Source organism: Chrysochloris asiatica, unplaced genomic scaffold, assembly GCF_000296735.1.
Source record: "Chrysochloris asiatica unplaced genomic scaffold, ChrAsi1.0 scaffold00166, whole genome shotgun sequence".
NCBI classification, from domain to species: domain Eukaryota; kingdom Metazoa; phylum Chordata; class Mammalia; order Afrosoricida; family Chrysochloridae; genus Chrysochloris; species Chrysochloris asiatica.
This window is the reverse complement of record NW_006408684.1, coordinates 5,504,001-5,525,755: the sequence shown is the minus strand read 5'-3', so window position 1 is coordinate 5,525,755 and position 21,755 is coordinate 5,504,001. Positions and strand designations below refer to the sequence as shown.

At 40.8% G+C, this 21,755-nt stretch overlaps 1 protein-coding gene and 1 pseudogene across 2 annotated transcripts in view; one reads left to right on the top strand and one right to left on the bottom strand.

Moving 5' to 3' along the window:
• DPP6 (dipeptidyl-peptidase 6) overlaps positions 1 to 21,755 on the top strand; it is a 1,346,563-nt gene that overhangs the window by 861,272 nt on the left and 463,536 nt on the right. The window lies entirely within an intron of this gene.
• Positions 11,038 to 11,844, bottom strand: LOC102841016 (annotated as a pseudogene).

The following is a 21,755-nucleotide window of genomic DNA, read 5'->3' as shown; positions in this document are numbered from 1 at the left end:
GTATACCAGGGAAACCAAGATTCAAAAGCCAGCCAAGCATCTTAACATTATTCCCCCCTTTTCCCCATTCCAACCATGTCTCAATCTCTGTATCCTAGAGCCCTGTTGTTCCAAGGTTGTGCATATATCATTATTTGCCTCTGTCCCACTTCAGCTTCACATTCATCCTTTCGTATTTCCTTTCATTGCAATGATTACAATTCCCTCCATGCATCATCAAATAACCAAAGGATACACCCCACCGGCCTGCCTGCCCCAGCTGTCAGCAAACAGCTTCTCTCCCTCCCTGAGTCCCGTGTCTCCAGCCGCTCCATCTGTCCACGTCATCTTCTTTGTCTCCATGCCTGGCCTCACTGCCACTCTGGGCAGGGTCATACTTTCCACTCGTCTCGCTTGATGTTCCCAGGGACCTCTGCTCCTGGGCTGCAAAATCAATCAATCTCCTCCTTTTGCCAAGAAGGAAAAAAACAAAACAAAACAAAAAACTGCTTCTACATATCCTACCCTCACAATCAGTCCTGGCAGTAGGTATTTACTGTTGTACCACAAGAGTCTTATCCCCATTTCCTTTCGTCAGCCTGGTCCAAACAGTTTGGAAATCATTGAGTGGAGGTTCTGCCTATCCCTGCCCCATCTGGAACTAGGCTCCCTCTTGAAAGCTTGCAAGCCAGTCACTTCTTGCCTTTATAGCTCCCCACCCCCACCCCCCCATTTTGGGTCTGGGTAGTTTCTAGCCCGCCCTCTCCCCCCAGGGTATTCCAATCACTTATAGGCTGAAGACGGGCTTACATGTTTTCTGTTGTGATGTTTCTGGCTATTCCCCACACTACAAGTGTCTGTTTCACAATGGTAGTCAAGGGAAACCAAGATTCAAAAGACAGCCAAGCATCCTAACATTGTTCCCCATTTTCCCCCTTTCAAGCCATGCCTCAATCCCTGTATCCTGAAGCCCTATTATTCCAAGGTTGTGCATACATCGTCATTTAGCTCTGTCCTACCTAGTCCATGTGAGCCTACCCAACCGTTCTCCCATCCGCCTTTGTTTTCCCCTCCCCCTTCTTAAGTATTGCCAGTCCCCCGACCCAAGCTCCCAAGCTCTCCTGTGTCTATTCCCTACCCTGTGCTCTTTCTTCCCCTCCCCCCCCCCACCTCTCATCCCATACATACCCGATGATCAGCACTTATATAGAGACAGAGAGACCCCCGCCCCTGCTTTGGGTGGGTTCTTTTTCTTAGTCTTTTACAATAATGGTCTTATGCAATATTTGTCTTTTTGTGAGTGACTAATTTCACTCAGCATAATGTCCTCAAGGTTCATCCATGTTATGCAGTGGCTTACTGCTTCCTTGTTGTTCTTCAAGGTAGCGTAGTATTCCATTGTATGCATGTACCACAGTTTATCCATTCTTCAATTGATGGGCATTTTGGTTGTCTCCATTTTTTTGCTATTGTAAATAGTGCTGCTATGAACATTGGTGTACATATATCTACTTGTGTTATGACTCGTATTTCTTGTGGGTGAATACCAAGTAGGGGACTTGCTGGGTCATAGGTATTTCTATTTCCAACCTTCTGAGGAAGTGCCATATTGCTTTCCACAGTGGTTGGACCAATTTGTAGTCCCACCAGCAATGTAGGAGGGTCCCAGTCTTTCTGCATCCTCACCAGCATATGTCATCCTCTGCTTTTTTGATCTTTGCTGTTATTGCTGGTGTGAGATGATATCTCATTGTTGATTTGATTTGCATGTCTCTGATGGCTAGTGATCGTGAACGTTTCTTCATATGTTTGTTGGCTGCCCAGATTTCCTCCTTGGTGAAGTGTCTGTTCATGTCCTATGCCCATTTTTTAATTGGACTATTTGTCTTTTTCTTGTAGAGGTGTTGTAGTTTCCTATATGTTTTAGAAATGAGTCCCTTATTTGATGTGTCATTGCAAAAGATTTTTCCCATTCTGTGGGTTCCCTTTTTATTCTTTTGGTGAAGTATTTTCATGCACATAGGTTTTTAATTTTTAGTATGTCCCACTCATCTATTTTGTCTATTTTTGTTTGTGTATTTTTCAAAATGTTTGGTAGCCTGTATATGCCCTGAATTAGTGGCCTCACATTTGTCCCTATTTTTTCATTGATGACCTTCATAATTTGGGGATTCATATTTAGATATTTTATCCATGCTGAGTTCGTTTTTGTATAGGGCGTGAGGTAAAGGTCTTGTTTCAGTCTTTTGCGTATCGCTTTCCAGTTCTGCCAGCACCATTTGTTAGAGAGACTGTCTCCTCCCCGTGCAATATGCCTAGGCACTTTGTCAAAATTCATTTGGCTGTGTGTGGTTGGGTTAATTTCTGTATTCTCGATTCTGTTCCATTGATCAAAGTGTCTTTCTTTGTACTAGTCCCAGGCTGTTTTGACCACTGTATCCATGTAGTAAATTTTGAAATCAGGTAGTGAGAGACCTCCAACCTTGTTCTTCTTCTTAAACAGTGCTTTACTTATAATGGGTCTCTTTCCTTTCCATATAAAGTTAGAAATTGTCTTTTCCATCTCTGAAGAATGTTGTTGGAATCTGGATTGGGATTGCATTGTATGTGTAAATTGTTTTGGGCAGTACTGATATTTTCATGATGTTGAGTTTTCCTATCCTGGAACATGGTGTGTTCTTCCACTTCTGTAGGTCTCTTTTGGTTTCTTATAGTAGTGTTTTGTAATTTACTTTGCATAAATCCTTTGTTTCTCTGATTATGTTTATTCTTAAATAGTTCATCTTTAGGGCAGCTATTGTAAATGGTATTGCTTGCCTAATGTCCTTTTCAGCGCTATCGTTGTTTCTATAGAGAAATCCAACTGATTTTTGTATGTTGATCTTATACCCTGCCACTTTGCTGAATCTTCCAATGAGGTCTAGTAGTTTTTTTTTGTTTTTTTTTTTTTACAGAGTCTTTGGAGTTTTTTATGTATAGGATCATATCATCTGCAAATAAGGAAAGTTTTACTTCCTCTTTGCCAATTTGGATGTCTTTAATTTCTCTATCATTCCGTATAGCTCTGGCTAAGGCTTCCAGCACAATATTGAATAGGAGTGATAATAGAGGGCATCCTTGTCTGGTTTCTAATCAGAGAAGGAAGGCTTTCAGTTTCTCTCCATTGAGAGTGATGTAGGCTGTTGGTTTTGTATATATGCTCTTGATTATGTTGAGGAATTTCCCTTCAATTCCTACTTTGTTGAGTGTTTTTATCAGGAATGGGTGTTGGATTTTGTCAAATGCCTTTTCTGCATCAGTTGATATGATCATGTGGTTCTTTTCCTTTTTCTTATATGATGTATTACGTTGATTGTTTTTCTAATGTTGAACCATCCTTGCATCCCTTTTATGAAACCCATTTGGTCATGATGTATTATTATTTTGATGTGCTGTTGGATTCTGTTGCCTAGGATTTTGTTGAGAATTTTTGCGTCTGTGTTCCTGAACCAAAAGAACCAATAGATTTGGTTTGGAAGAAGTGCAGCCAGAGTGCTCCTTGGAGGCCAGGATGGCTAAGCTTCGTCTCTCATACTTTGGACATATTGTCCGGAGGGAACAGTCGCTGGAGAAGGATGTCATGCTGGGTAAGGTGGAGGGTCAGAGAAAAAGAGGAAGACCCCTAACGAGATGGATTGGCCAGGTGGCATCATTGATGGCGTCACATGTGGCAGCGGTAGTGAGGTTGGCCCAGGATCAAACATTGTTTCGTTCTGCTGTGCATGGGGTCAGTATGAGTTGGTTCCGACTCGATGGCACCTGACAACAACAACAACAACAACGTGTTCCTGAGGGATATTGGTCTATAGTTTTCTTTTTTATTGATGTCCTCACCTGGTTTTGGTATGAGGATTATGCTTGCTTCATAAAAGCATTAGCGAGTTTTCCATCCTCTTCTATATTCTGGAATAATTAGAGTAGAATTGGTGACAGAACTTCCCTGAATGCTTGGTAGAACTCACCCACGAAAACATCTGGGCCTGGACTTCTTTTAGTTGGGGGTTTTTTGATGACCTGATTAATTTCTTCTTTTGTTATAGGTTTGTTAAAGTTTTCTACTTCATTCTGAGTAAGTTTGGGTAAGTCATATTTTTTTAGAAATATATCCATCTCTTCTAAGTTTTCAAATTTGTTGGAGTACAACTCTTCATGGTATTCTCTTATTATCCTTTTAATTTCATTTGGTTATGTTGTGACATCGCCCATGTTGTTTCTAATGTGAGTTATTTGTGTCCTCTCCCTCTTTTCTTTTCTTAGTTTTACCAAAGGCTTGTCAATTTTATTAATCCTTTCAAAGAACCAGCTTCTTGTCCTGTTGATTCTTTCTATAGTTTTTCAGTTTTCCATCTCGTGTATTTCTGCTCTTAACTCTTAACTTTATTATTTCCTTTCTTTTGGTGACTATAGGTTTCCTTTGCTGGTCTGCTTCTAATTTTTGAAAATGCTGTGTTAATGTGTTAATTTTGGTTATTTCCCCTTTTGGGTGTGGGCATTAATTGCAATAAATTGTCCTCTCAACACTGCTTTTGCCATGTCCCAGATCTTTTGGTATGTTGTGTTTTCATTCTTGTTTGTTTCTAGGAACTTTGTGAATTCACATTTAATTTCTTCTTTTACCCAGTTGCTTTTCAGCAAGGTGTTTTCAGTTTCTATGTATTCGACTTTATTACCTTGATCTTCTTATTGTTGATTTCTAGTTTTATAGCATTGTGGTCTAAGAAGATTCTCTGTAGACTTTTGATGTTTGTAAATTTATGGAGGCTTGCTTTGTGACCTAGCACATGGTCAATTCTGGGAAATTTTCTATGCACACTGGAGAAGAATGTATATTGTGCTGTTGTTAGGTTGAATGCTCTGTCTATATCTATGAAGTCTAGTTGGTTGTTTCTGTTGTTTAGTTCCTCTGTAACTTTGTTGGGTTTCTTTCTGGTTATTCTGTCCCTTTTCCAGAGTGATGTATTAAAATCTCCCACTATAATTGTAGATTTATCTATTTCTTTCTTCAATTCTAGTAAGGTTTGCTTCATGTGTCTTGGTGCTCTTTCATCGGGAGCATAGATATTTTTTATGGTCATGTCATCTTGCTCAATTGACCCTTTGATCATGAGATAGTGTCCTTCTTTGTCTCTTATGCTGGTTTTTATCTTAAAGTTTACTTTGTCGAAGATTAGTATTGACACTCTTGCTTGTTTATTCTTGCTGTTGGCTTGGTAAATTACTTTCTGTCCTTTAACTTTTAGTTTGTTTTTGTCTTTGTGTGTAAGGTGCCTCTCTTGCAGGCAGCATATTGAAGAGTCTTGTTTTCTTATCCATTCTGCCACTCTTTGTCTCTTCACTGGTGCATTCAACACATTAACATTCAATGTAATTATCCATAGGTATGAACTAATTGCTGCTATTATGTTACTATTTTGGTAGTGGTGTTCGTTCTTTTGTTCTGCATGCGTTCTTGTGTTGGGTTTGTATTTTTTTGTGCTATTTCTTGTCAGTTTGTTCTTAGTTTTCATTTCATGTTTGCTTGTTCTGCTTGGAAGTTCATTTTCATGGTAAGTTGTGGAGTATTAACTGTCTTTGGGGTTACCTTATAGTTACTGACTTTTCTCTCCATTTAAGAGAATCCATTGTATCCTGTAATTTACCCGGCATCTTCCCCACATGGGGTCTCTGTTGCTATGTTTGTCCCTTTTTTGACATTGATTTGATTTTGATCTTCAGTTGACCTTCCAGCTCCTTTGAGTTTGTTGTTGTAGTCTTGTTCTATTCTGGACTCTGCTATCTGTTGACTGAGTTCCAGGTGGTGTTTTCACACCTGTCAATCTGTTTGTTGTCTATTCTTGTTGGTTTTCAGTCCACAGAACTCCCTTTAGGATGTTGTGTAGTGCTGCGTTGGTTTTGATAAAATCTCTCAGATTCTGTTTATCGTGGAATGTCTTGATCACACCATTGTATTTGATTGATAGTTTTGCTGGATATACAATTCTTGGTTGACAGTTTTTTGTTTGTTTGTTTTCCTGTAGGGCTTTGTATATGTCTTCATTGCCTTCTTTCCTGCATGTTTTGTTCTGAATAGTCAAAGCTTAATCTGATTTGCTTGCCTTTAAGAATGACATTTCTCTTCCCCCTGGCTGCTTTTAGTATTCTCTCCTTGTTTTGATTTTGGAAAGCTTGATTATTATATGTCTTGGTGACTTTCTTTTGGGGTCTATCCTTCCTGGGATATGTTTGGCTTCTTAAATGTTTTTCTTCTCATCTTTCAAGATGTTAGGGAAATTTTCTTCCAGAAACTCTTCAACTATCTCCTCTGTGGACTTCTCTGATTCTTCCTGTTCCAGAATGCCAATAATTCTTAAGTTGTTCCTCTTCATGTTATCCAGCATGAATCTTAGACTCTCTTCAGATTTTTTTTATCCTTTTTTTCTGCTTGCTTTTCTATCTTAGCAGTACTGAGAGATTTGTTTTCTAGCTAGCTAGTTCTGGCTTCTATCTCTTCAATTCTGCTCCTTTCCCCTTTCAGTGTATTGTCCATTTCTCATTTGTTCTTCCTCCTCTAGAAAGCCTTTGTCTGTATTCAGCTTATTTGTCTCAGCTACTCTCTTCTGTTTTCGGACATGTTTCTATATCGTTTGTTGGTTTTTGTTTGTCATTTATGATAGTTACGTGTTTGTTTGTTTTTAAAGCTTAGGTGATTATTGTTTGTTATTAAGCTTACTGGGTGTATCCTGGTGAATATGATCGGAAGATAGGCTTCTCTTTTCACATGTAATGCGTAGCAGGTGTTGTTGGCTCTTGTCTCAGTGGTGGAATATTATGGAGTATGCTTATAGCTTGGCTATATTGCCATGATTGCTGTCTCTTCTTGGGTAATGCTGGGAGAAAAAAGCTCCCACCTCCAGGAATGATGTGTGATCAAAAGGACCAAAAGCAGTAGTAATATAAATGCAGAGACAAAAATCACCCCTTTAGAACAGAAATTAAGCTGTGGTTGACTGTTCTGAGCTACACAGGCAGTGTGTGTGCAATTAGAAGCCTTCAGCAGTGGGTGAGGGTGTCTGCTCTCTCAGGCCCCTCCTCTAGTCACTACAGTAGAGGTATGCAGGTAGATATTTAGCAGTTAATGGGAGAAAGATTGTCCATTATTTTTGTCTCTGAAGGTCATTTAGATATCTGTGTGTGCAAAGCACAATTCTTGGGATGGTTGAGTCCTTTTATGTTGGGGTTTACAGATTGCTTTGTATGGGTCCTGCACAGGGATATCAGGTAGCGCAGCAGCCGTGAATGGGGCCACAAACTGCAAGGTCAGCAGCTCAGAATCACGAGCCACACACACTACAGCAGAATGGCAAGGCACTCCACTCCTGCACAGACCCACAGCCCTGGAAACCCAGTACAGGGTTGCTTGGAGTTGGAATCAACTCCAAGGCGCACATCTTCTAAGGGTCCCGCCTGAGAAAATTTTAGGTCTGTGTCTCTGTGGGTGATGTCATAAGTTGCTGCCAAGCTCCCTCTCTCTATACTGTGGGAAACCTTTCCTGCCCGATGTTATCTGGGCTGAGCAATGAGGCGGGACAGGGAAAAAGAGGGAGAAATGTGTAGTCTCCCATGCCTCTATTTTTTGCAAATGTCTCTGCACTGCTTTTAGTGCTGGTTTTCTGAGCCAGACTGGATGTAGCCCTGCCCTCTAAATTCTGCCAGGGCAATGTGGCTGCCGAGGGAGTCCCGTCTCCAGATTCTTAACTTGCAGTATTTTCCTTATTATCATGATTTTTTCACTTGTGAGTACAGGAAACTGATGTCCTCTGTCTTATGGTAGATCCAGAGCTCTGGAGTTTTTCTGTGAGTGCTTCCTTCGTGGCATCTCCATCTGTTCATAACAGAGCATTCCTTACCTGGTTTTTGCTGCTATCACCCAAACCAGAAGTGTGTGGGCTGTCTTTCTTGCTGGTAATAGATCCCCCTCTGTCTGCTTGCTTTTCTCTCCCTTTATCTCTCTCTCTCTCTTTTTAAAATCATTCAACAGTATTTGCTTCTATTTCCTCTGTGTTTTTGAATGTACACCAAAACACTTAGGAATATATACTCATTCAAACAACCAGAGGGCATCCCCTGCAAGCTTGCCCCCTGGACACCAGCACACAGCCCCTCTCCCTCTGTGAGTCTAGAGTCCCTAGCCACTCCATCTCTCCATGTCATCAGCTCTACCTCCATTTCTGGTGTTGCTGTTTCTCTGAATAGGGTCCTGAACTGTGCTCCCACTTTTCTCCCTTGATGGTCCGAGGGTCCTCTGCTCTGGGACTTCAAGACCAACCACTCCCCTCTTTTGTTACAACATCTACCTTTACATTTGCAACAGTCGCAATCAGTCCTGATAACAGTTACTCACTATTGAACCACAAGAGTCTTATCCCCATCTCCTTTCACTAGCCCCATCTAGACAGGCTGAAAACCACTTAGTGGAGATTCTCCTTTCACATTCACCCTCCGAAACTAAACTCCTTATGGAAAACTTGTAAGCCAGGCACTTCATGCTGTATAGTGCCCCCTCTCCCCCCATGGCTAACTTTTATGGAAGTTAATCTTCAGGCCTTTCTTTAGAGATGCCTCTGGGTGACTTGAATCTCCAACCTTTAAGTAAGCAGCTGAGCACCAACGTGGGACTCCTTACCAGGATTGGGGTCAATGAATCTGTGTCTCTAAAAAGGGTTCCAGTTCTTCTTATCATTTAGCTGCAGAGTGGCAGGATATTGGAGGCCTTTTGAATCTTTCTCTTTCATGGCTTTACCTTTAACAAAGAAACACTACATTGGCAGCCCTGTGATGCATGTGCTGAGGACTGACACCTTTCCCTTGTTACCAGGCTCCAGGGTACTTCCTTCTGTACATCTTGTGGAGGGAATGCTTTTTCATAACAAATTTCAAATCATAAATGCTGTGTAGTAAGTTCTATGGTTTGTGCATTTTCCTCAGTTGAAGCTACACATAGCTGTAACTTGATAAATGCCAAGGTTGTCAGCAAAAAATTCTCTATTTGCATTTTCAGGGCTCAAAAAATGTTCTACATGGCTTTATGTACCCTTTCTCTTTCTGAATTTCTGTGTGTGTGTGCAGATGTGCACATTTAATCCTTCTCTCTTTGGGGTGTGTGGAGGCCAAACCAGGCATTTTGTTATTTAAAAATATTATATTAAAGACCATTCAGATTACCCTGATTTATTCCATAAGCTACTGATTGTTCTGCCCATGGTTACTGCACAGCCAGAACTAAAAAGTAATAGTAGACTACGAGCATGCCAGTGATTACCCAGAGAACAGTCTGTTAGCGCAGGCTGTGACAAAGCCGCAAGGATCTACACATATATATATAAAGTGAACTTCTTCCTGGACATATTTTCAGTAGCAGCACTGTTTCGAAGCATATTGGAGAGAGCAAGCTCCCTCGGGATGTTGCTAACTTACACTAGATGCTAAGGCAGAGTGAAGATTTTCTGCAAGCACTAACAGGGGCCGTGATACACAAAACAAAAACAAAAACAAATCTCCACAAAGAAAAGCCAGGGCAAGAATGGAACATATCATGGCTATCAAATTTGAGTAGCCAAATCAAAATCAAAATTTCCTACATGAATTGAAAATGTATCATCTATCTCAGAAACTGAGATTTCTATTTCCAATATTGTTCTAGCTAAACATTGATGATCCTTAATTCATCTAACCACAAGTTTGGCAGTTCAGATATACCAGCTGTAAGCCAGTTGCTCTAAGTCGGAACCAATTTGATGGCACTTAACAACAATAATGATCCATCAGGTCCCTTGTAACAAGTTCTTTCAAGGTAAATGGATAGAAGTGACTTGATGGGATTCTTGAATTCAGTGGTTAAAATGCAGCTGAGAGATCCTTGTCTGCACATGCCATACTTTATAGAATCTCTGCCATGGTACTTCCTATAGGAGGTTTTCTCATTTCCACTTTTGAAGGTTTCATTCCCAATTCCACAAAGTCATCTTAGATTTTACAGGAGATCATGTTTGTGCCTCTACCCTTATACTCCATCTTTGGGATGGCTAATATTTCCTCAGAGGTTCAGCTTTACAGTGTCTATCAATGCTCATCACCCTGTCTCCTTAGAGTTTGAGGCTCTTGCTTCACATTCCCAGTAACAAAATAGCCCCACCAAGCTGAAATCAACATCATGCATGCTTGTGTTAGGAAAAGACGGAACTATCTGGTAGTGGCTCTCTTTCTTGCTTTAATTTTAGCTGACTTTCCATCACCTAGGCTACCTCTTTCTTGAAGAGTTCAACTGTGTAAACAATGAACAAGGTCTTATATCTTTGTTACTGGAAATGTTACTGGAACCCACAAATTAACTATGTTTTGTCCAACTAGACACTGTACATAGCTGAAGGCCTGGAAATAATAGCCTGCAACAATTCCATGCTGAAGAAGAACCTTGTTACATGCCCTAACTCGGTTCCAACTTATAATGAGCGACTCTATATACAACAAAACAAGAGGATGGTCCAGTGATATCCTCATTGCTGTTGTTCTGTTTGAGCCCATGGTTGTAGCCACTGTGTTAGAGCATCTTTTTTTTTTTTTTTTACAAAGAACATAACCGCTTTATTTCTTTTGAGAAACAATGTTTGGTTTGTGTGATGAGAATGAGCTAAATACTAGACAACGGTTAGATCTTTTTAGTTCCAGTGAGTTCCAATGGAGGAGAGGCTAGATGAGATCTGGACTGCTTCTATCCATTGATGTCTAGCTTATCAAACTTACAGCTTGGTACTTCTCGAGCAGCACTGTCCCAACGAAGAATAATGTGAAGCAAGTCCAAGATGGAGATTGTGAATATGGATGTACAGTTTAGTCTGCTGTCCCCATATGGACTCTAAAATTCTATATTCAGTCAGAGCTGGGAGTGAGATCAGGGTGCTGGCCTATCTCTATTGCATTGCTTCTCTGATTCTGCTTTGCAGAACACTGGGGTCCTGAAGGCTGATTTGGAGGATGGGTAGGTCAGAGTATTTGTGAACTTTTGGAGGCCGTTTTCCTGGCAGCCTGCTGGGCTAATCAGTAGTTGAATCTTTTGATCTTCGGCCTCTCAAAGTTCAGCACAGACATCAGCACCCTCACAGTGTTAAGTCCATTTACGGTCACCTCACACCAGTATTCACCCCACCATGTGATGGGTTCTTCTGGCAGCTTTACTGTATGGGGAGCTACCACAACACCAAGGTTCCTAAAGAAGTGACGGGCAACTATTTCAGGGCTTAGCTCCCATTTGATGTTGTTCTTCATCCCCACTTGCAGGTGACAGCTCCTCAGAAATTTCACTGTCGCCTCACTTATCTTGGTCTGGATCCTCTCTAATTTTCCTGATTTTCTCAGCAATTTCTCCTCTTCAGATAACTTCTTGTTTTCAGGGGATGCATAGACAGCCAGTCCTTGAGGAAGGATTTGATTACAGCCCACATATTTCTTTACTGAAACCAGGTCACTTGGGACTCCAGGTTCGTCCACAGACTGTATAAGGATGAGTTCCAGGTTGTTTTGGGGCTGGTGTTTTGTGTCCTCAACCAGCTTGTAGACGCGATGTCGCAGGTGCAGGCATGGCTTTTTGCCCTCCCCGGCCAGTGGCACCTTCAAGCAGCACTCCACGATGACAGTGCTCCGATTGTGAGAGAGGCTGAACTCACGCTCCACGCCAGGACTGCCGACTCAAAATCTCGGCCAGAATAGTTCCCGAACGCCTCCTCACACAGGAGACTCAGCACCTATCTGCAGTAGAGCTCTGCCCGGGGCTGCGGTCATGGCGGAGGCCATGTTCCCCGACAGGAGAGAGGGCGAGCTGTGTTAGGTCATCTTGTTAGGGGTCTTCCTCTTTTTTGCTGATCCATGTTATCAGGAGGGACCAGTCTTTGGAAAAGAACACCTTGCTTGGTCAAACAGAGGGTCAGTTTCACCATCCTCGCTTCTATGGAACATTCTGGCTACATTCCTCCAAGACAGATTTGTTTATTCTTCTAGCTGTCCATGGTAGTTTCAATATTCTGTGTCAACACCTCGCAACTGCACCAGTAATCATATCAGAATAAATGGAGAAAATATTGACCTTGTCAAGAATTTCATTTGATTTGGACCCACAATCAATGCTTATCGAAGCAGCAACCATCAAATCAAAGGGTATACTGCTTTAGGCAAATCTGCTGCAAAAGACTTTTTTTAAATGCTAAAGGACAAAGATGTCATTTTGAGGACTAAGGTGAACCTTACTCATGTATTTTCAGTCACCTCAAATCTGGGCAATAAATAAGGAAAACCTGAGCAGAATTGAGGCATTCAAATGATAGGTCTGGCAAAGAAGAACCTACATATAGGTAAACAGAGGCACCTAGGTACAACTAGGGGCTTCTGTACATTTCCAAAAGAGCTAAATCTGTCATATGTAATTACAATCATAACCAACCTCCCTGATGTCTGCTTGATCTGGAGTTATCAAATAGAATACCATTATCATTATATCACTTACTACCCAAACTAGCACAGTGAGAGTGAGTGCTGTTCATAATTATGTTGGGTCATGAGGCATAAACTAACTGGGACTGTCACAGACAAATTAAGACATATGGTCTCCCAAGTTACCACCTTTTTATGAGTAATGGTATGGGATACAGAATAATAAATTAATTTCCCAGTTTAATTAGGGGAAACCAGCTAAATTAGTTGCAGTTGAGTTCATTCTGACTCATGATGAGCCCGTACATGTCAGAATGGAACTTTGCTTCATAAGATTTTTAGTGACTCTGAACTTTTGGAAGTCAATTGTCTGGCCATTCATCCAGGCTGCCTCTGGTAGACTTGAACTGCCAACCTTTTGGTTAGCAGCTATGCCTGTTAACCATTTGTATCACCCAGGGACTCTTACCTATTTAGGGAAAGGTACTTGTTAAAAGAAGTAATTTGATGAAGAAATCATGGTGCACCTTAGAATTTAGACAAAAAAGCAACAATGGAGAATACATGTTGAATACATCTTTAAGAATGTATCCTTTGTTGTTGTTGTTAAGCACCATTGAGTCAGTTCTGACTCACAGTGACCCTGTGTAGGGTTTCCAAGGAGCAGATGGTGAATTTGAAGCACCGACCTTGCAGTTCAAACCCACCTTGCAGTTTCGGGCATTTACCACTACACCAGGACTCCAAGAAGGTATCCTAGAGTACCTAAAATTCTTGAGTACAAAGGTTTACACTTCACATAGCTCTTTTTGAAGACTAAGTTTATTTCAAATGTCAGTGCATGATAGCACTGTTTTTAGGCTGGCTTATGTGCCCAGCTTAAGATGAGCAGAGTGGGATCTAGGACAGGGAAAAGGGAGGTAGATGGCAGATGAGCAATGAGGGTAAGGGTGGGAAGAGAAAAGTAGACCACAAGAGCATGGTAAGATCATTTCTCATCCATTCAGAAGAAGTACAATTAAGGTTTCCACCATCCATCGGTCAGTTTGTCGAACTGTGGGTGACTTGCATGTTGCTGTGATGCTGGAAGCTATTCCACCTCTATTTCCAGCATCTCAGTAGGTTCACCCATGATGGACAAATTTCGGTGGAGCTTCCAGATGGAGACAGATTAGGAAGGAAGACCTGCTGATCTGCTTTGGAAAAGCTGCCTGTGAATATACCCTATGGATGATTACAGCTGAACATTGCTCCATATAGTACCAGAAGATGAGCCCCTAGGTTGGAAAGCACTCAGAATACACAGCGGCTGTAACCATGGACTGGCCTATGAAGATGGTGTAGGTGCAGGCAACATTGCATTCTGTTTCACATGGGGTTGCCATGCATCAGACCCAACTCAGTGACAATTAACAACAACAAGAAGTAAGGCATAGAAAGTGCAGATCGAAACAAATATTTTAAAAGTCCCAGGATCAACTGGTTATACTTAGGGCTATAGCAGTATATAACAACCCAAGAGGTTTCTAATTTACACTATAAGCCTCTTGGAGTACTGGTGTGGTGCTGTAGGATAAACACTAGATTGCTAACCACAAGGTCTGAGGTTCACACCCACCAGCCACTGATCAAAAACCCTATACAGTGTTGCTAAGAATTGGAACCACCTTCCTAATCACTAATAATGTTTTCGTTGCTAAGATACGTTAATAGGATCAAATATACAACTGACCAGATAGAGAGGAGAAGTAGATAGAAAGAATCTTAAAATTTGGAGTCAATATTTGACTAGCCTTGGGGAGGGGAGAACTCTTGAAAATGTGAAAGTTGTCGGTAAAGTACGATTCCAAATTTCAGTTTTAAAATGGATTTTGTTTTCCATCAAGGTTGGTGGTTCAAACCCATAACTCACTCCTTGGAAACCCTAGATAGGGTCACTGTGAATTAGAACTAACTTGATGATGCTCAACAGCAACAACATCAAATGTCCCATTCCTTCTAGTGATCATAAGAGATTTTATGTGTAGAGTACCTGTAAAGAAAAATACATATTTTTCCTATTCAAAATACTTAGAAATAAACACACGGAATGGAAACTAAAGTTGTATATGTCTGATGTGGAGTCACAGTGTGGCACTGTATAATAAAGCACTGGACTGTAAAGTCAGTTTGAATCACAAGGTTGGTGGTTCAAAATCACCAGAACCTCCTTGAAAAACAGGATCGCTATGAATTGGAACCACTTGACTTAATGTGTGACATACTCTGATGTTTCCATTTGTTCTACTGGTAATAGTGGTAATAGTGGTTATGTGTTGTGGACTTGGTTCCAACTCATAGTCACCCTGTATAGCATTTCCGGGGCTGTAAATCTTTACGGGAGCAGAAAGCCTCATGTGTCTCCTGCAGAACAGCTGGTAGATTAAAACTGCTGACCTTATGGTTAGCAACCCAGCTGTAATCCACTGCTACGCCACTTTTTAAATGACCCATTATATGGTTTTCATGACCCAAAGAATGACAAATAACATTTATTAATACATCACACATTGTTGAATATATAAATGAATATTGTTGACTAGCCCATGTTACTAGATGGTAGGAATATCTACCTCATATTTTAGAGAATAGCTATTGTTTCTGAGTCCTTTTTTTTTTTTTTTTTTTTTTTTTTGTTTTTGTTGTGAATTCAGTGATAGTTTACATGGGAGAACATCAGTTTTTTGTTTGTTTTATTGTGAATTATGTGATCGTTTACATGGGAAAACATTAGATTTACATTCATCCTATCGTATATCGTTTCATTGCCATGGTTACAATCCCCTCCGTGCATCATCAACCAACCAAAGGGTATACCCTGCAAGCCTGCTCCCTGGTTGTCAACACACAGCCCCTCTCCCTCTCTGGGTCTAGAGTCTCCAGCCATTCCCTCTCTCCACGTCATCATCTCTGCCTCCATCTCTGGCATCACTGCTTCTCTGGATAAGGTCCCGCATTCTACTCTTTTCCCTTGATGGTCCTAGGGACCTCTGCTTCTGGACTGCAAAGTCAACCACTCCCCTTGTTTTGCTACAAAATGTCTACCTTTACTTTTCCAACCCTCACAAGCAGTCCTGATAACAATTATTCACTATTGTGCCACATGAGTGCCATCCCCATCTCCTTTTATCATCCACTCCCAGACAGATTGGATACTACTCAGTGGAGATTCTACCTTCCTCCACACCCTCTGGATCTAGGCTCCCTCTTGAAAGCTTGTAAGCCAGTAACTTCTTGCCTTTGTAGGCCCCCATTTTGGGTAGCCATTGTCCAACTTGCCCATCCTTGTCTACCCTGTGTATTGAGGGGGTGGGACTGATCCTCGCTGTAAAGATTTGTTCCCTCTGTTGAGCTACTGTATCCATAGGTATAGGTCAAGTTCATCCAGTTGTATCAGATTACTCTTTTTTTCCCTTTTCTTTCTTCTTCTAGTTGAGCTCTGATCATCCAGTCATTGAAGCCAGGTCAAGTGGGTATTATATGCAAGTGTGGGTGTTCTTGTGCATATGCCCTCACTTCTTATCAGCTGGATGCTTCACTCTTCAGTTTCAGAGTATTTTTAATAAGACAATCTTTGCACAACAGTGCCTTTTGTGATGCTGTCACTAGCCAGTTAGAAAACTATTGTCTTAATCATGTGACCACAAAGGAAGCTTGATCCCTTGCCCTCTAGGAGCTTCCCATCACCCAGATGTTCTAATCACTGCTTTATTCAAGGGTCAACTGTAATCCCTTTCCATGTGCTAGCTAATTAAGGCTTTAGTTAATCTTCCCAGAGTTATTTTCATATTAATAAGATTCTCTTAAGAAATAGAAAACCTTTCAGACTCAAAGAAATAGATCTATCAGTAGAGCATTTCTCGCTAGTAAAGGTGACTCCGGGTGGAGGAAGTTTTCTCATCAGTATGCTACAGTGAAAATAATTTCAAACTGAAAGTATAAAGACATTAACTTCCCAGTTTTCTTCCCTTATCATGATGTGACCTTGGACAAATTGTTTTGCATCTCTGAGCCATGATTTATTAATTTAAAAGAAGAAACAAAGAGAGTTTTGTTGTTTTTTTTTCATCCAAAGGCATGGGTTGTTGTGAGGGTCAAATGAAATGATAAAAAATATATATATATATTTTGTAAATGCTAAAGGCTTATACAATGTGAGAACATTTTGTTTTTTATCTTGCCTTTCCGTAAGGTTGGTCCTATAGACAGGGTATGCAAGGGGGAAAGAAAAAAAAAAAGACCACGAATACAGCAAAATAAAAGAAAATGTGTTCTCAGGAAAAGGCAGAAATCAGAAAGGCCTTGCTATACAATAAAATAGAAAAGGCAGCAGTGACGGTGGAAGTCAGCTGTCAGCGCTCATATGAGAACCTGTGTCTCTCCCTTAATGACCAGCCCAGTAGAAGACAGGGATGTGAAAGCACTCAGCAAGAAGTCCAGGCACACTGGTGTGTGTCTTTGAAAATTAGTTCAGAAGCAAATTCTCATGGATCGTTTCCTTTGAATTTCATGCTAGCAACACTACAACTGATCCCATTTGTTTCCAGAGATGAGCCTTAGACACTTGGGCACAGGGATTTGAATTGAACTGTCCAAGTGAAGACAGGAAGAAATGATAAAAAATTACATCTTTCTGAAGTCAAAGATGTTCTGGAATTGGATATTTGGAAACACAATTGAAATCCTAACTGAAACTTTTACTGTTCATCTTTGAAATTTAAGATACTTATTTAAATGTATTCTTATTTTAACCATTCTGTTTTTATACTCACATGTTCTTTTAGTTAACTCAGTATGAAAAGCATTAATGTAAAGGATACAGAGGACAAAAGTCTCTATTAGTAACTTAAACGAATATGGGCTAGTCACAAAAGAATGTTGTTGTTCTTATTAAGTGTCATCAAGTAGGTACTGATTCATAACGACCTCTCACACAACAGAATGAAATACTACCCAGTCCTGGGCCAAACTCACAATTGTTGCTACGCCTGACCCCATCGGTGCCGCCACTGTGCCCATCCATCTCGTTGGGGGATCTTCCTCTTTTTCTCGAAGCCTTCACTTTACCAAACATGATATCCTTCTGAAGGAACTGGTCCCTCCTGACAATATGACTGAAGTATTGTGGCTCTGTGAGTTAATGCACTGGATGGCAAAGTTGATTTTAACCACAAGACAGGCAGTTCAGGCTCACCAGCTACTCCTCAGAAACCCTATACAGGTTTGCTATGGGTCGGAACCAACTCAATGGCACTTAACAACAACATGAAAGACTAAGTCTGGCCATCCTGGCTTCCAAGGAGCACTCTGGATGTACTTTTTCCATTACTGGTCTGTTTGTTCTTTGGAAGTCCGTGCTACTTTCAATATTCTCTTCCAGGACCGTGGCTCAAATGCATCAATTCTTCTATGGTCTTCCTTATTTACTGTCCAACTTTCACATGCATATGAGGTTATTGAAAATACCTTAGCTTGGTTCAGGCACACCTTAGTCCTCAAACTGTCATCTTTGCTCTTGAACACTTCAAAGAGGTTTTGTGCAGCGGATTTGCCTAATGCAATATATCGTTTGATTTCTTGACTTCTGCTTCCGTAAGTGTTGTTTGTTGATCCCAGAAAAATGAAGTCTTTGACAACTTTAATCTCACAAAAAAATGAGTAATAGTATATTAGGGTTGGATGTGTTATGTTTAGCTGTTGTTAAGTGCTGTTGAGTCTGTTCCAACACATAGCAACCCTGTATAAGGTTTCATTAGCACTGGACTGTGAACCACAAAATGTTAGTTCAAACTCAGCTGAATATCAGAAGAATTGTGGGATAACATCAGTAACATCATACAGGAAGAAATCAAAAGTTTCATTAAAAAAGACAAGATAAAAAGAAAAGACCAAAATCGATGTCAGAAAAGGCTCTGAAACTTGTTCTCCATCATAAAGATGCTAAAGAAAATGGAATAAATAAGGAAGTAAAGGAGTTGACAGAAAATTTCAAAGGGCACCTTGAGAAGACAAATATTGTAATGAAAAATTGCAGCAACCTAGAGTTAGAAAACCAGAAGAAAATAGCACACACACTCAGCATTTTTCAAACTGAAAGAACTGAAGAAAAAATTCAAACCTTGGCTTGCAATATTGAATGATTCTGGAGTAAAGCCCTGGATCACAAGGTTAGTTTGAACTACAAGGTTGGAGGGTCAAATTCACTAGCTGCTCCTTGGAAACCCTATGCAAGGTCGCTATGAGTCGGAACCAACTCAATGACACTTAACAACAGCAACAACAAATGGGCAGGATATTTAATGATTTCAGGTCAGATGTTAACAAAATCTTAGGTAATTAAGTTAATGTCTAATAAAAGATAAGAATGATTAGAAATCAAGTCAAGTGATTCTGGAATGATATTTCGGTGGAATCTTGGAAAGGAAAGGGTGGGTTTTACATATGGGAGTGATGTAAATAGTTTTGGCCACAGTCAGGAGTTTGCCAGATATGATCTGCTAAGGTGTGATCTCATCAATGCAAGGCTGGGGCACTGATGGACTGCACCTTGAAGCAGTGACATGTATGCACTGAACTAGAGTACAAAGAGCTGAGGGCAGGTGGCAGCACATACTCAGTGTGAACTGGGGGAGGAGTTGGTAACAACTAGTGGTCACCAGTATCATTGTTATGAAATCTATCCTTATAATGTATGTTGTTGTTGTTGCTAAGTGCCATCAAGTCAGTTCCGACTCATAGCGATCCTGTGTAAAGGTTTCAGAGGAGTAGCTGGTGGGTTTGAACTGCTGACCTTGTGGTTCACAATCCAGTGTTGATCCTACAGCACCACACCAAGAGTATATAGTAAATCACAAAAACAATGCCACTGAGTCGTTTCCAACTAACAGTGACTCTGTATAGGATTGCTGAGACTGCACATCGTTATGGTAACAGACAGCCTCATCTTTCTCCCAAGAAGCTGCTAGTGGTTTTGAACTTCTGATCTTGAACTTAGCAGTTCATTGCTTATTTTTTAGCACCACCAAGGCTTCATTATAATGTATACTTATTGTTTTTATTGTTGTTGTTATGTGCCGTGGAGTCGATTCCAACTCATAGAGACCCTATACAGGGTTTCCGAGGCTGTAAATCTTTACGGGAGCAGAACGCCTCATCTTTCTCCCACGGAACAGCTGGTAGTTTCGAACTGCTGACCCTGAGATTTGCAGCCCGATTCCTAACCACTACATTACCAGAGTGTTTTTATTAAGTGCCATCACATGAGTTCCTACTCATGCAACCCTAAATAGGGTTTCCACTGTAGGTTTGGACTGCCAACCTGTTAATAGTCCAGTGCTTATCCTATAACTCTACACCAGGACTCCATAACATATACTGCCATTGTAGTAAATGAAAGCAGGACTACTCACAGGTATTCATGACAGCTCCTTAAACTCTAAAGACAGCTGTAATCCCCTCTGGTCTTCTCTTTCTAGAATAATCTCAGACAATTTCTTCCGTTTTCTCTCAAGTTGCTTTGTTTCTAGAGTACAGTCAACCAAGTTTATCTTTTCTTGAGTATTTTGACATAGTGGTCATAATTCTAGAAAAAAGTGGCATCCTCTGAAGAGAATGTAAAGATAGGACACGATGTTTTCCCGGAAATGTGGAGACTCATGATGCGTGTTTAAAAAATGAAACATGTACTTCCTCTGCCTACTTCCCACGTGACCTGAAAGGGGTGAGTACCCGGAATTGAGACTGAATAGTTTTATCTTCATTCTGAGAGTAGAAAGGGGATATTTACAGAGCGTTCGCATCATCAAATGGCTGTTGTGGTTTGCACAACTGTGGCTGGGTTTCTGCAAGCACACTGCTCTCTTTCTATATGAGGACCAGCTGTTCCATTGCCAGTAGAAATGGGAATGACTGTGCCAAGTAGCACCTCCTGGGATTTCCTCTTCATTTAGTAAAGGAAGACTTCAAAATTGTGAGAACATAAATGCTCTGAATAAACACTTCATTTTCTCATTTTTTCCCATTTTAAAGTCAATTAATCTAACATTTTCTAGCTTCTTTTTAAGTGTTTTTTTTTTTCCCTTCAGGTTTTAATTTTTGTACACATTTCATCATTCCTGACATCTCTGCAGATAATTTTTAATTGTCTTTCTTTTTTACCATTTGACCTCCAAATCTCACTTTATTCTCCCTTCACAGTCTTTTCCCATGCTAACCTGCCCCAGTGTTCCCAGGCTTCATTCACATCATGTTCCCATATACTCTTTCTTTAGCCGTGTATCCAGCCATGGCTTCCTTTATTCTAACAACAAAAACAACAAACCCACTGCCGTTGAATTAGTTCTGACTCTTAGCAACCCTGAATAGGGTTTCAGAGACTGTAAATCTTTATAGGAGCAGAAAGTATTTCTCATGAGGAGTGGCTAGTGGGTTTGAACTGCCAACCTTGCAGTTATTATTGATGTTGTAAAATGCTGTCGAATCAGTTCCGACTCACAGCAACCCTGCATAGGGTTTCTGATGAGTGGCTGGTGAGTTTGAACTGCCAACCTTATGGTTCAAACCAACCTTACGGTCCAGTGCATTATTCTGCAGCGCCACACCAGGTTGGCAGTCGAGTGCTAACCCTATAGTGCCACAGGGTTCTAGCGCAGAATCTTATTTTTAGTACTCTACACACCGTTATCTTTTTCATTTCCGCTTTGAATAAAATTATAGGCTCAAATAAGAGGACATTAGAGATTCTCTGAGGCAATATGTTTGGTAGTACTCACACCCATATGAAGGAGCCCCAGCAGATGATTATCCAACGCTGCTTGAATTCCATCAGTGCTGAGAAGTCCTCCCACTCTGGGACTATCCATCTAAGAGTATTCTCTACTCTCAGCCCTTGATTAAAATTTCTGTGGCAACTACTTACAGCTCTCACACGTATTATACACAGGAGGAAACAGGAGCTACGAGAGCTTCAGTAATTTGCACAAGTTCGCCCATGAAGTGAGAGCAGGTTGAGAATCAAACCTAGCTGTGTCCTACTCCAAACCTGTTCTTAGCCACCCCCTCTGCAGCACCTAACTTGGTTTGTTCTTAGGTGAGATATTCTGGTGGTAATGGGGAAGGTGGAGAGGAACAGGTGAGTGGAGGCATCCAAATGACAGCAGTAGAAAAAGGTGGTATGATTTTAAGTTACTAAGTCCAGTATAGACAGAGCTCTGGTAGCATGGTGGTTATGAATCAGATTG